This window comes from Neltuma alba, unplaced genomic scaffold (genome assembly GCF_004799145.2).
Source record: "Neltuma alba isolate B1F8T4 unplaced genomic scaffold, ASM479914v2 tig00011375_pilon, whole genome shotgun sequence".
Classification (NCBI taxonomy): domain Eukaryota; kingdom Viridiplantae; phylum Streptophyta; class Magnoliopsida; order Fabales; family Fabaceae; genus Neltuma; species Neltuma alba.
This window is the reverse complement of record NW_021636069.1, coordinates 128,267-145,066: the sequence shown is the minus strand read 5'-3', so window position 1 is coordinate 145,066 and position 16,800 is coordinate 128,267. Positions and strand designations below refer to the sequence as shown.

The 16,800-nt window shown below is 31.5% G+C and overlaps 1 pseudogene; it reads right to left on the bottom strand.

Moving 5' to 3' along the window:
• Nucleotides 1-1,538: 1,538 nt before the first annotated feature.
• Nucleotides 1,539-8,277, bottom strand: LOC114712582 (ABC transporter C family member 3-like; annotated as a pseudogene).
• Nucleotides 8,278-16,800: the final 8,523 nt, after the last annotated feature.

Here is a 16,800-nt window from a genome sequence, read left to right as displayed (position 1 = left end):
CAATGGTAGACTCCCTCCTCTCTTTACGTTTTTTTTTTTTTTTGCCAGATGATGCAGTTAGCAAAAGTAATTGTGGTTAATTATGCTTCATAGACATGAGAAGTGTATGGTGCTAAATTGATGTCTTTTGTGGGATGCCGTGATGTCATGACTACTATGATGATGTCAAAGTCTTGGTGTTGTGAAGATATTTGCTTGAGAGTCTGTGTGAAATTGTTTAGGCTTACTAGGTTAAGTAAAATTATTTGGCTTAGCCTATTTTGAGTTATGACATTCACTTACAATATTCACAACAATCTCTTATTGATTTGTTAGAGACAGAGATATAGTTAGTGAATTAACAAGGGATTAGCAAGTAACTATACTGTGCAATTTGAATTTGAGTAAAAATAACTGTATCATATTATTAGCCATAAGAGATCCAAATTACAGGACATTTCATTTAATTATAAATTTAGGAAAAAAAATCAGTCGACCCCCAAAAAAATTTGAAGTTTCATTGCAACCCTAAGAACCAAATTTTATGGGTGAAAAGACAAAAATATTTTTGCTTCATTTTTTTAAAAACATAATTGTAACTTACCGAATTTAAGTTGTAAATTTATGGATGAACAGCAACTCTAATTCGGCGATTTGCAACACCAATTCAAGGATTTACATTTCAAATTTAGTGATTTACAAGAAATACAAAATGATTTGCAACCTTCAAATGCAATTGTTTTTGTGTGAATGAACAATTCACATTTGATAATTTACAAACCAAATTCCGCGACTTATTATAAACATAAAGAAATTTACAACCCCCAAATGTAATTACTTTGGTGTGAATGAATAACTCGAATTCAGCAATTTGCAACCCAAATTTAGCAATTTGCAAGAAACATAAGGAAATTTATAATTTTAAAATGCAGTAAGGATATTTTTGTCTATTCACCCATAAAATTTTGGTTCTCAAGAGTGCAGTGAAATTTTGAAATTTTTGAGAGTTGAATAATATTAATTGTCTAGTGGTTAGTTCATTGAAATTCTCCCCCCCAAAAAAAAAAAAACCTCCAAATAAGAAATGTGAATTGGACTACTGTCAAATTACGCGGTAATTCCAAGTTTTAACTGGTAATTCCACATACCACTTTTCGCAACTAATAAGTAATGATTTTTTTTAAGAATCTAAGAAAAAAATCATTGAAAATTATAACATTCACAAAGTGGAATTACTAATTAAGAATACATTAAGTGATCAATTTTAAAGGAAAAATCACTCTGTTGAGAAATTTTATTGGCTGAAAGAACTTGAATTCATTTTTGTACACAAAAAAGTATTGGTACCTTGAAAAATTTTATACCTGTTTAAATTACAGATTTTTTTAACCAATAAAATTTCTACAGGGCTTTTCATCAATTTTTCCTTTTTAAAGCTGTCATTAGCTAACCATTCAGGTAAGCATATTTGCGCCCCATCGTTTCAAAGTGGTCCGTCTTCCTTTTCTCTCTCTGTTTTTTTTTTTCCTTTTGTGCTTTCCTTTCAATTCATATTATTCTTTAAAGTAATAAAGCCATATAATCAACTCATGCCAGCATAGTTCATTACAATGCAGTGGTCTACATATGATAGATTGCATTATAGTGCTCAAAAAACACCCTAATCAACATTACAAACAGAAAGACGTGTAAACATTATTTAATTGAGTCATGACAAAACTCATGTTAACCGATTCATAATATTATAATTGGCTGATTTCCCCAAAATTCTCGTCATCATCAAGAAACTGACCCCCCCTTTTACTCAATGATAATCCCATCACTCTAAACTGGACTTGGATCTCATAGTATATTCTGCAACAAGCTGAGCAAATGAGGAAGACTTGTCCTCTATCAATCTCGTAGGTGAATCATACTCTTCAACTAGCCCTGCATCGGTATCCATAGGAATCATATGAAAAGACAAATCAAAGCATAAAAACTATTCAATTTCAAAGAAGAGTTTAAAAAAAAAAAAGCATCCTAACTGACCTTGATTGAGATGAAGAATCATATCACTGTCAAGAACAGAAGTTATTCCATGTGCAATTGTAATGACTGTACAATCAAAGAAATATTGCCGAAGAGTTTGCTGAATCAGATTATCTGTGGCAGTATCAACTGATGCGGTAGCTTCATCAAGCACTAACACCTTACTTCTCTTAAGTAGTACCCTACCAAGGCACACCAATTGCCTCTGACCCATGCTCCAATTCTCACCATTTTCACTGACTGCACCCATTTTTCACAACAAGCAATCAGTTAATATTTTTGAGATCAGAAAGTGTACTACTTTTGACCCTGAGTTTTGTTTTGATCCTCAATATAATATCTTAATCTTTTGTTTTCTAAATTTATAATTTTTTTCAAAGTATCCCTATTGATTGCTTATAATAAAGGGGTTTTCATGAAGGGATTGATATAATGTAAATGACTAGAAAGGAAATTATAGGGAAATCAACATATATTTGTTACAAAATAACTAATTTAACTAAGGGCTAAATATAATTTTTGGTTCCTCAAGTTCGCCTTTATTTTGGTTTTGGTTCCTCAAGTTTCAAACTATAGGTTTTGATCCCTCAAGTTTCTTTTCATTTAAAATATTTGTCCTTATAACTCAATAAAAACCTAGACCATTTTGAAACTTGAAAACCAAAACTGATGGTTTGAAACCTGAGGGACTCAAGTTAAAATGAGGGCAAATTTGAGAGACCAAAGATTATATTAACTCTTTAACTAATTTTCTTAATATTTTCAAACTAGTTACCTTGTTTTATATTAAGGATAATGTCTTTTTGTGATTAAGAAAAATAAGACAAACCTGCAGAGTCCAACTTTCCTTCTTTCTTTCGAACTTCATCTCCCAGTTGGCACTTATCCAGAGCCTAAAAGAATGCCAATCAATAAAGGCAAAGCCATGTTGAGAAACAAAAACAAGTTTAATTTTGGGAACAGAACATGGTGTTTGTGCGCATGATTATGTCTATCAAATATAACAAACTTGCCTCCCAAATTTCTTCATCTGTATGCTCCTCCAAAGGGTCTAGATTACTTCTCACTGTCCCTTCAAACATTGTTGGCTCTTGAGGAATAATACCAAGTCTGGACCTCAAATCATGAAGTCCAATTGATGAGATGTTGATTCCATCAATCACAATTTGCCCAGCAGTTGCCTCAATGATCCTAAAAAGTGTCTGTATGAGAGTTGTTTTACCACTGCCTGTTCTCCCTACTATGCCAGTTTTCATTCCTCCAAGGAATTTGCATGTTATGCCACGTAACACAAGTGGTAAATGTGGTGCATAACGAGCCTTCATTATATGCATGGATATCTTTAACATCAGTACAAACAAATCATGTTGAATCCATGAAAAAAAAAAAGCAATCTTTTATATGGCATAACATCTGCTTCTGAAAATAAATTCCAACCTTTAATAAAGACATGCTGAGGAGAAAAATTGTTTTCAATGAAAATTGGAAGGAAAAGAAATCCCAACATATGACTGAGATTTGCTCAGGGACTCAAATTTTATGACTAACACAATACCTGTAAATCATGAATATCAACTTCTCCATATGAAGGCTAAGAAGAGTAAGGTCTATTTTCCCCTACTACAAGAGGAGGCTCACTTGGAATGCATGTATACTGCAGCACTCTCTTCACTGATATAATTTTGTTTTCCATTTTGCTAAGATCCACCATCACCCAAACTTGTAACAAGTTCAGGTTAAGTCCATATGTAACAGCTAATCCAGCAATGGCTTAAGAAGCATGAAGCAAAATAAGTAAACAATTACGCTATAATACCTCTCTTACATATGCATAGAAGCTGTCCATTTGTTAATATGATAAAATTGAATTCCTTATATGGATCTATAACTCCCTTGGACATAAATGTTAAGAATATCAAGAAAAAGGCAAATGTGATTGAAGACAACATGTCCAAGCAGAAGCACAACCATTCCATAGCGCCAGCGATATTGAAATTTGGACGGGAATACTCATCTACCAATTTCATATTTGTCTCCTAGAATCTTGACTCCTGATCAATGCTTCTGATAGTTGTTGTTCCTGAAATTGTTTCAGCAAAGTGTTGAATAATTGGAGCCTTTTGAAGTCCAACTATCCGTGATAGTTCTCAAGACGCCGGTAAATAGTATTGCTGCATGATTATCATTTTGTAAGCATAAGTAGTCAATCTATGTTATGATAAAGTAGAAACACAAAAATTTGAGTGAACAAATAAGTGTAGAATCTATGTAGGATAGTAAAGGAGGAATATGCACGAAATATGTGGAAGCTTAATTATATTGTGTAATATTATATGCTTTAAGCTAGATACCTGATACCAAATGCTTATAGATATTACAGGTATGAAAATGATGTAAACCTGCCATGCAACTTGAGACATCACTACTATAGCTCCTAAGAGCTGGATTGAAGAGAATGCAAACCTCCCACATTTATAAGGAATGTTTGTATCTAATACATTTTGATCTATAGATGCCTACGAGAGAACAAAGAGGAAATAGAAAGATTGAAGTGACACAGTGCATTATTCATGACATGGTTCTCAAATAAAACCAACAAGATGAAGGAGACTGTTGACTTAAGTAATATAACATTTCAAAATTCATAGATTATGACATATTATTACTATTAAGATCTGATAGGAAGAAGAAAATAGAAAATTATGAGATGTCCACACTTCTACATACTCTACTAATGATTCTTCCACTTGGAGTGACATCAAAAAATGACATAGGCGCTTGGAAAATGCACTTGTGCATTTTATAGAAGAGTAGGGTTGCAGTCTTGAAACCAAAAGTCAAGAGAAGTATTTCTCTAGCAAGGATGCAAAAAGAACTTCCTATGGCCATAGAAACATAGACAATTATAAGCATAAAGGCTTCGACAGGTGCTTTTACATCTAGTGAAATGGGAGTTGCCCAAGTCATCCAATAATTGCTTCCGATTTGAAGAAGTTGAAACAGAATCTGAGCCAACAATATGAATGGTACAAGAGCTCCTCCAAATGCTGTGGTAATATATTTCCAATAAACTGAAAACCCAACCCTATCTTTCTCCCTTTCTTCTTCTTGAATGAGCTGGCCTCTTGGTTCAACTACATCATCTATTTTGCCACCTTGCCTATCTTTGTTTGTCTTCTTTTCTTTTGTAACTTTTGCACCAAACATATTTACTTCTTCACTTGTTACACTTAATTCATCAAATATTTTCCCTCCATCAAATGAATCAAGTGCAAACAAAGCTTTTCTATGTGCACCAACAAGTTCCATAAAGTCGGTCCTTGAGCCAAGTAAATCGTTATACTTTCCGCATTGAGTAATTTCTCCATCTTTCATGACCTTAACACAAGGTACAATATGAGAAGATTAGGGGATACAAGACAATTCAATTTCTCACTAAATTGATGAGAACTGAATTTAGAGAATCACTTACCAAGATAAGATCAGCAGTAGGTAAAAACTCTACCTGATGAGTGATATAAATAATTGTCTTTAAACTTAAAAGGCCCAGTAAACATTCCTGCCATATGCAAAAATAATTGAAGAGCTAATTAATTTAAATATTTAAACAATTGTGATGCCACTAAAAAATCATGTTAAAAAAAAAAAAAATAAGCACATATACTAGATAATATGCAAGTTAGAATTGCCAAATCTATGATCCTATATGACAAAACAAAATGACCATAATGAATAATTTACCTTAAAGAGATGGGATCCTGTATGAGCATTCACAGCACTAAAAGGATCATCAAATAGATATATATCAGCATCTTGGTATAGAGCTCGTGCAATCTGTATTCTATGTTTCTGCCCACCACTTAAATTAATTCCTCTCTCTCCAATAAATGTCTGATCACCAAATGGCAAAATTTCTAGGTCCTTCTTCAGGGAGCATGCTTCAAGGATCTTCTCATACCTCTCCCTATCCATCTCCTTACCAAATAATATAGTCTCTTCAATCTTGCCACTTTGAATCCATGAAGACTGAGCAACGAAGGCCTTTGTTCCACACACCCTCAAGATTCCAGATATCTTCGAAACTTCTCCCAGAATACAAGATATTAAACTAGACTTCCCTGAACCAACAGTACCACAAACAGCAACTCTCATGCCTTGCAAGACTGAGAGATTTATACCTTTTAATGTTAGTTTAAGCGATGAAGAATCCCAAGAAAAATTACCATCAACTACTTCAATTGCAATGTTAGAACTACCCCTTGGAATCTTTTCTATAACATTAGACTGCAAGTCATCAAGACGAAGGAATGATGCAATCCTATCCAGAGATACCTTAGTTTGTGCTATCATTGAAATTGTCTCTGGAAGCCTATAAACAGGCTCTTGAAGCATTCGGAATGTTGCAATGGTAGATAAAATTTTCCCTGACTAGCATTCGGAATGTTGCAATGGTAGATAAAATTTTCCCTGAGTCAAGTAGAATCCCCATAAGTATACAAGTGCAAAAAGTAACTACTGATACAAATGCAGGGGCACCAAACAAGACAAAAGTGATCAGGGTTGAAGCATGAAGATATTTCCTTAACCAGCTTTGTTCTATGTTCCTCAGTTCAACAACTTTAGATAGAAACTTCATTTCCCATCCCTGTAGTTTCAAAATTCTCATATTCCTCAAAATCTCAGAAGTGGCCTTCATTCTTCTATCTTTTGACTCCATCAACTTGTCTTGATATGTTTCTTGCAATGATGCAAAGGGAACATTTGTGAACATTACAGCAACAGTTGCAATAAAAGCTGCAATTGAAGCCATTCCCAGATTTCTATACAAAATAAACATGGCCAATGCAACTTGCAGAATTACTACCCACAGATCATGCATGTTCCAAGCAAAGTCTCCAACTCTTTCAGCATCTACTGTCATGAAATTGATTATTTCACCAGTTGTGTGGCCTTGCTTGGACTGACATGAAAGGGTCAACCCTTAACTATAGACCACTGTCACAAGTAGTGCTCGAATCTTTATTCCAACTTGCTTTAACCTAAAGAACCATTGCCTATGTGACATACACTCTATAAGCTTTGCCACCAAAAAAACAGCCACTAAAACATATCCCTCATTCTTGAATGTTTGTTTGCCATTGAGGTATTGAACAAAAGTGTCAATGAGATATGGGCCAACATAAGAAGTCAGTGTGTATAAAAGTGCAACTATACCTGTTGCAAATATCCCTTCCCAAGATGAGAGTATCAATGACTTTACCAGCTTAAATGTGGTCACTCTCTTTAATGTACCACAATCATCCTCAAGTTTATTCCGAAAAGCTGGAAAAGCTCCAACTACCCTATCACAACTTGCTAGTTGTGGGACATCCTCAAGGTTTAAAGTTCTCATTTTGCCAGCTTCAATCAGAGGACCCACCCAAGAGAAGGTAAGAATGCTGAAAATTCCAGCATTTGAGTAAGGAGTAACATTTTCCTCCCCGTTGGTTTTATTTAACTCTAATGCATCACTGACATTAGAATTATCATTCAAAAGGGGCTGTTGAAGAATGCTATTTTCACCTTCACATTTCACAAAGAACCCCACGTAACACAAGCATAAACTCACAAAAAAGGAGATTCCATCAGAAAATAAGTACAGACTTGGCAGCAAAACGTGTTTTACATGGATAACTATACCCAGCACAAAGCAATAACAGGAAATGAGGAAATAGAAAGCGCACCAAGCTCTGAAGAACAGAGGGAATCTCCTTTCACCAGAATTGAAGAGCCCTGCGCGCAATGAAACACACACGATTCCCCAAGCTACTGTTTTAAGCGCCGAATCCAAAAAGGTCACGAACTTTTCATCAAACCAATCATGTCCATACCAATATAAGCAATAGAGTAGTCCCATAACAAGGTTAAATGCAAAGGCACCAAAAGTACAAAACAGAGTTCTCTTGTGCTGACTGCTCTTGAACTTCTCTTGGTAACCATCTCTCGCATCCAATGCAATTTTCCTCCACAACCATGAGACTAAAATCGCTAGTGATAAAACTAAGTGGAGAGAAGCAGACACCAAGTGCGAGAAAGTGGGATTTTGGAGAAGACCCACCAAAGCAAACGACATTGAAATTTGAATAGGGAACTTTCTAAAATGGAGTTCTGGTTTCCACTTTCTAAAATGGAGTTATTGTGAAAAGGATGTGCTCGAGGTTCTGTTGTTCTGGCTCTGTTAAAGGTTACAAGAGTTTGTGAAGGATTAAAATTTGAGCTTGAAAATGGAGAGAGTGAGGAAAAGAATCAAAGGTGGGGTGGGTTGGAGGAAGGAAATCGTGGCGCCCAAGGAAGAAGAAGACCCAAAAAGCATATATATCATTTTATATTGCGAGCGGAAAGGATAAAGATTGATACTTGAGATGCAATATGTTAAAAATGGTTGGGTTGGTGTAAGCTTCCCGTTAAATGAGAATGAATAAAATATCATATTTTAAACTAAAATTTTGACTGAAATGAAGTCCACTAACTTTAGTTATAGATTGATGATGTCCTTGAGCCAGCATGTCCTCTGGAGATCAAAGAAGTCGCAAGCAATATTGGAGCCGGTGAGTGAATAAAATAAGTATCCATCAGGCCAAAAAAGAAAAGAAAAGAAAAGAATAAACTAAGCATCTAACTTTAATTATGAACCCATATGCAATACACAGACAACATTGATTACATCGAAACCTTCGATTTTGCAAAATTTATGGTAAATAATCTTTGGAACACAAGATCGATATTGTGAAATGCAAGCTTATTGTCTTTAACAATAAATTGTAATTAATAATTTGCAATTTTTAATTAAATTACACACATTTTTCCATACAGTATATGAAATCCTAAGTATAAATTTTATTATTCAAGATTTATAAATATTGTGATTTTATACTTTATATTGCTCTTATAAAAATGCTTTCGTTTCATTTTGAGACATATTATTTTTCTTACTATATTACTCTCTCCACCCTTTTTATAAGTAACATTTGACAAAATCATATGGATTAAAAAGTTAGTTAAAATTAATTAAAGACAATAATAAATATATAAAAATTGTGACTTTTTTCCTTTAAAAGTATTCTCATTTATGAGGGGGGGAGTGAGAGCATAAGAGAGACAGAGAGTAAGGAAATTATTGAGATAAAAGAATTATGGAAGAAAGAAAATATGTGATGGAGAGAGATAATAGTTTAGAAAATGAGATAATAAATATATTTAGTTTTAAAATAAGTAATTAATGGGAAAAAATAGAAAAGCAATGAAGAAAATTTGAATCATCTTGCAAATTAACCTTTCTTATAAACAAGAGCAAGGTAAAAGTAGTAGTTGTTTTTTTTAGGGAAAATCATATTAGAGGTACCTATACTTTCTCTCAATTTTTAATTTGGTACCTATGTGTTTTTTTCTCTTTAATTAAAAATTTAATTTTATCTTTTTAGCAACATTAGCTCTTAAAATTTTGTTCTATTGATATTTTTAGTCTCTACATAAGGATTAATGATGTTAATAGAGGAAAAATAAAGATTTAGTTAAGAACAAAAAATACATAGGTACCAAATTGAAAATTGAAAAAAAGTGTAAGTACCTCCAATATGGTTTTCCCTTTTTTTTATAAAAAGCATAGAAGGAGTAGCACATAAAAATTAAATTGCATTGATGTATATTTGCATCGTTTTGAAGATTTTGTATATTAATTGAATCATATTCTTATGGTCCTATTTATATAGTAGAGAGAGAATATATTTTTTGGTCTTATTTATAATTCACATTACTAAATTTTGCATATACATGCAAAACTTTATCTTTCATTCTGTAGATTTCTTTTTTTTTCAAAAATAAAAAAATATATGATTAAATAAAGATATTAAAAATTTATTAAATTTTTTAAAAAATTAGTAAATTTTAATATTTTTCTTAATCTCGATGAAATATATTGACAATACCTTCCAATTTTCTGAATAGGATTAGAAAAGTATAGCCTCATTAAAAAAAAAATGTGCACGCTATGTGGTTGCATACATATTTGATAAAGAATAGCCCCTTGCAATTAACGGTTCTATTATTTGCGTCGGCGGAGAAAAGAAATAGGGAAAATGACAAACCCCCAAATTATCAAAATTACGCAGAGGTCACCTGAATAGGCAAAATTACCATGAAGGACCTAGTCCTATATTGTAAATATAAAATCTTAGTGAAATGTCTGAAATGCCTCTAAGTCAAATTGTAATTTGGTCTATTAAAGTTGTCATCTACTAAAATAAACTTGTTATTTCCCATAGTCAAATTGTTATTTGGCATACCTTCAATCAAGTTGTGATTTGATTTACTGAAATTGTTATTCGTTAAAGTGAACTTGTCATCTTCTATAGTCAACTTGTCATTTGACTGAGGGATATTTCAGACATTTCATCAAGATTTCATATTTACAATATGAGACTGGGTCCCTCATAGTAATTTTGCTTATTCAGGTGACCTCTGCGTAATTTCAGTAATTCGGGGGTCTTTATTTGTGACTTTTCCAAAGAAATATTGATGACAAGATAGTGACAAATGAATAATACTACCTCTAGTATTTAATATAAGTGTTAAATATAAGTGTTAATTGATTGATTTGAGTAGATTAAAAAATTAGTTGAATTAGTTATTTGTAATAAATGAGTGTTGTTTAAAATATCCTTACTAATATGTATTAGCTAAAATTACCATTTGATAAAAAATTTTATATTTATAACCAAAATGAATGTTAAATTGGCTCTTATATCACGAGGCAGTAAATAATAAGCATAAAGAATCAATATTAAAATATTAAATTTTAAATAGTCATAGTTGGCAAAAAAGAAAATTTTAGTAGTCGTAGCCTCGTAGGGTTGTAAAAAAATCTGCTTGCTTTTATATATTAAGAAAATGTTTAAAGGAAGGATCCTATTCGTTTCTTTACATTTCGTAAAGCACTCAAGTTTTTTACAATTAAGGTGCAATTTTAACAACAAAGTTTACCCGAAAGAGCACTGGATACTATAAAGTTTATTTGGGTACAAAAATATACATGAAATTGTCAAAAGAGAGCATTTGACACCATGCCATTAACATCCGTCAGTTTACCGTTAGAGGGGCCCAGAAAGTCAGTTTTAAGGTGTATTTTTAACAACAAAGTTTGCATCAAGGGGCATTAGGCACCATGAAATTTACTTTGGTGTAAAAATATACATGAACTTTGTAAAAGGAAAAAAAACATAACAAAATTCTTCAATCTCCATAAACATCCATTAATTTTATTCTTTTTGGTCTCACCAAATGCTATATTTTCTCTCTATAAATTTCCACTTCCAAGCCGATCCATCTTTCTCTCATCATAGTTAACACGCACACTCTCTCTGTCATGTTATTTTCTGAGCCTCCAAGCCTTTTATATGTATTTAAACAAAACATATTTTTCCCTTCTAGGATATAAGGTTCATTACTTGCATCCGAGTACTACCTCCAGTCCTTAATATAGGATTCAATGGACTAATTTGAGGAGATTAAAATAAATAAATAAATTACTTTAAATATTATATTATTTATTTATTTGACGCAATAGCATATAGTACATGATCTCTCTAAAATATTTATATGCATCATTAAATTATATATTAGTTTACAAGCCAAGAAAATTAATTTGGAGAAAAAACAATAAATATAATATTTTAAAGTAATTTATTTATTTATTTTTAATCTCCTCAAATTAGTCCATTGCATCCTATATTAAGGACTGGAGGTAGTACTTGGATGCAAGCAATAAACCTCATATCTTAGAAGGGAAAGATGTGTTTTGCTTAAATACATATAAAAGGCTTGGAGGCTCAGAAAACAACATGACAGAGAAAGTGTGCGTGTTGACTACGATAAGAGAAAGATGGATCGGCTTGGAAGTGGAAATTTATAGAGAGAAAATATAACATTTGATGAGACCAAAAAAAATAAAATTAATGGATGTTTATGGAGGTTGAAGAATTTTGTTATTTTTTTCCTTTTATAAAGTTCATGTATATTTTTACACCCAAGTAAATTTCATGGTGCCTAATGCCCCTTGATACAAACTTTGTTGTTAAAAATGCACCTTAAAACTGACTTTCTGGGCCCCTCTAACGGTAAACTGATGGACGATAACGGCATGGTGCCAGATACTCCCTTTTGACAACTTCATGTATATTTTTGCACCCAAATATACTTTATAGTGCCCAGTGCTCTTTCGGGTAAACTTTGTTATAGGGCTGAGTAATGGGCAGGGTGGGCTAACCCGAAGGTTAGCCCATAGCCCACCCATTTATTCATAAATGGGCATGGGCTAACCCATATTCCGGTAGTAGCCCATTTAGCCCATATTAAATGGGCTACGGGGAAGCCCATTTGGGCTAACCGGGTTACAGGGTAACCCATTTATTTTTTTAAAATTTTTTTCAGTATAGTTATTTTGTATATGTAACCTTATGATGCTATCAATAAATTTTGCATGTTAAATAGCAAATCAAATATAAAATAACATCAACCATATTCAATCACACAACCTCACTTAGATTAGTAAACAATCAAAATCTGATAAAATCATAAAAGTAGTCATTAATCATAAAGTCTTATAAACTTTGAAAGTGCCAATTTTTACCTAAAGGATAAAATAAAAACTTAAACAAGCATGAAGGTTTGATAAAAGATGAATGAAAAACAATATCATCAATTAAAATTAAGAATAAAAATATTTTTAAAAAATTAAAACTTAAACGGGCGAGTATGGACAGCCCAATACCTTGTCTATAGCCCAACACGTTTAATGGGCTACCCAGTCCATTTAAGCCCGCCCGTTTATAATCTCTTATTTGGGCTAATTGGGCGGGCTTAAATGGGCAAAAATTTCATGGGTCATGGGCAGGCTAGGGGGTAATGGGTTGTTGCTCACCTTACTTTGTTGTTAAAATTGCACCTTAACCCTTAAATCATTAACCAAAAAGACAATGCAGTTTATGCAAGTCTTTTTTTTTTTAACAATTTATGTTTTATTAATTAAAGAGTAAAACATATCAACCTTCTCTCCCCTCAATTTAACCTAAATTACAGATACTTTTCTTTTATTTTGAAAACTTATATGAACCTTTCTTAAAATCAAAATATATATTACCCAAACCTCTCTTCTAAACTAGTTTTGTAATCATAATTTATAAAATACAAAATAATTATGTTAAAAGAGTTTTGTTTTGAATTGCATAAATAAATAATTTTGGGAATTCCAGTTATGATGCCAAACAAATATTCACCTTGTATCCATCCAACTATTAGCTCACCTTCAGAGAAGACCCACAAAAGCGAACGACATCGAACAAATTGATCGTCGAACAGGGAACTTTCCAAAAATGGAGCTTTCGTGAAATGGTTGTACACCAAGTTCAGTAGGTCCAGTTTCGATATTCATTATTTTAATGAGTACCAATTTATCATATCTGAACTGTTCATATCTCATTTGAATGGTTTGAATTTGATTTCTTTTGTATTTTTATTTTTTCAAAATAATTATTTTAATATGTATAGAATCTAAAATAAAGATAATCTCTTAACTATCATTTTTTTTAAAAATAATTTTTTATATTTAAAAATAGTTAATTAAAGACTTTAATCTGAAGTGTTTAAATTAGATATAGACAGTCTAGATCTAATGAGTTTAGAATGCTCGTCAAAGTGATAAGTACTGAAATTGGATACCAAGTTTAGTGGTTTTGGTTTTGGTAAAGGTTCTGTATAAGGAAATTAAGGGGAGGGGAGAAAAAAATTTTATGAGCCCGTTTTTTTTAAAAAAAAGACTAAAGAAATGGCGTCAAATTTTTTGATTAATATTTATTTTTCTTACTCTTTTATCTTATATTTTTTTATCATCTATAATCCCACTTCTCTAATTTTTTAAAATGAGTTCATTAAAAAATTTTCCCCTCTCTTCCTTTTTCCTGGTACCAAACAGAGAGTCTGTGAACGGTTAAAAATTCTGAGCTTCAAAATGCGGAGAGTGAGGAAACTAGTCAAAGGTGAGATGGCTTGGACGTAGGTTATTGTCGTGGCGCCCAAGGAAGAAGACCACAACAATATTGGTGATGGCAGATGCAAGATGCTAAAAATGGTTATTATATGCTCCCCACTGAACGTGCATGAATAAAATATTACAAGTATATTTTTAAATAAAATTTTGACTGAAACGAACTCTACTAAATTCAACTATATATTGATTGATGTGTTGGCAAAAAACAAAAAATACATATATTGATTGATGATGTTGTTGCCCAGATGCGTCCTTTGGAAATCAAAGAAGTCGCAAGCAACATAGGAGTCGGTGAGCGAATAAAATAAATATCCAGCTTTTTCTTGGTTAACAAAAAATAATAATAAAAAAGTGAGTTGGGTTTTGGGTCCATGACGGCTTATAGATATACTGAGAGAATCAACCGCTAACAAGACTCTTACGTAAATAATGGGATTTGCACTCCATGCTCAAGCTTTGTGAGTTTGTAAATTTTATGATAAATACCACTATGGTCTTTATTATAAATTACTATTTGTAATTTATTCTTACATATCAAGAAATATATTAAATAGAAAAAACTTTTTAAATTTATTCTTATTAAAGTTGTTTTCTCTCTGTATTTACCAATTATTCTCACATGTCTCTCGTCTTTTTCTTTTTCCAACAAAAATTAAATTAGAGTACAATTATAAAATATTTATTAAATATTCTACAAATCACGTATATATATTTTTTTAACAAAACAAGCAACTTATATTTTAGACAAAAAAATTTTGGTACAAACGACGTACAATAACCACCATAGTGGCGTGGCCTTTGGGACGCAAGATATTATTAAATGCAAACTTATTATCTTTAAAAATAACTTTTAATTAATAATTTTCGTTTTGAATTAAATTACACAGACTTTTCCATACATTATATGGAAACAAATAAATTTTATTCTTCGTGACGTATAAATATTGTAATTTTATATTTTATATCGCTCTTTTTTTTAAAAAAAAAAACCTTTTTCACAGAAAAAATATTTTCTTTTTTTTAGATATATTATTTTTCATACTTTATTTGTACGTAAAAATTAAAGTGTACTATTGAGTATTTCCATCTTTTTGACGATTTTGTGCATTAATCCAATCTTCCGTGTGATAAATATACTCTTATATCCATGCATACATGATACATATACTCCTACGTAGCTACATAATTGATCAAGAATAGCCACCTTTGTGTCGGCCGAAAAAAGAAATATTGATGCCCACCTAGTGATAAATAACTAATAAGCATAAAGAATCAATATTAAAATATTAAATTTTAAATAATCATAGGGTTATAAAAAATCTGATCGCTTTTATTTATTGGGTAAAATATTTAAAGAAGGATCCTTTTCCTTTTTTTTTTTTTTTAATTTCACAATGCAAGAACGTTCCGTCAGGCATTCATGTTTTTCACAATTAAATCATTGACTGAAATTACGATGTGATTTATGCAAGTCTACTGAAACGATCATACTTGTTGATGTTTTATTAAATTAAGTACATATTTATACATTATACACACAAAAAATTAAGTACACATTTTTTCTTATTTGGATTCTATTACTGAGCAATTTAAAAGATGTTCTTGTAATTAATAATAGACAAAATGATATTTAAGAACACTGTATAGTTAAGGATCTTAAAATTTTAAAATTTCATAAAAAAATTATGGTTGTTTGTTGAAAGTGAAATTTTTCTAAGTGAATTTTTTCAATACTTATCTTTCATATTTTTATTACTCATTTTTCATATTTAATTTTTTATTTTAATATTCTACATTTTTAGTATTTTTAGTATTAAAAATACGAAAGATGAATATTGAAATTATCTAATATAACTACTAAAAACATTAAAGATGAATGCTGAAAATTAGAGAAAGAGAGAGAGAAATACTGAAAAAAAAAAAATTAACTCAAGAAAACTTTAAGAAAAAATCCCATTCAAAGTCATCTGAGGAAATAAATACATCCTAAATCAGTTAGCAAATTCAAAAAATCTCTAACTGAGTCATAGACCCAATTTGGGATTTGTGAATGTGTGGTATTTCACCACATACCCTCGTTTATCTTCAAAGTCATATCTCTCTTTCTCTTCAAAGTCACCTTTGCTCCAGCAGCTGGAGCTCCAATGACAATTATAGGAACTCCGACAATGACGATCACAACAACTTTACTATAAAGGTTTTGTTATGAATAGTTAACTAAGAGTTGTGAATTGTTAAATTGAACTTGTTAATTTATACAAGACATGTTTAGAAATTAATAAGTTTAGTTTAGCAATTCACAAGTTGCACTCTTTTGATAAAACTTTGTTGTTATTCAATCACAATACGAGCGTAGATATAAACAAGTTTAGTTTAGCAATTCACAGGTTCAAAACTTTTGCAATGGAGTTACACTTTTCAATAAATTAAATCTTTATTGTTATTCAATTACAATACAAGATAAGAAATTAACATGTTTAATTTAGCAATTCACAAATTTTCATTAGCCATTCACAATAAAACTGTTGCATTAAAGTTCCTGCCAGCGACAACTTTATTGCAAAAGTTTATTGTGAATAACTACTGGGTACTTTTTGAATTGCCAAATTTAACTCGTTAATTTCTAGATATTTTATTGTAAATGAATAACAATAAAGGTTTATTGAAAAGTGCAATTTCATTGCAAAATGTCAGATGATAAATGGCCGAGT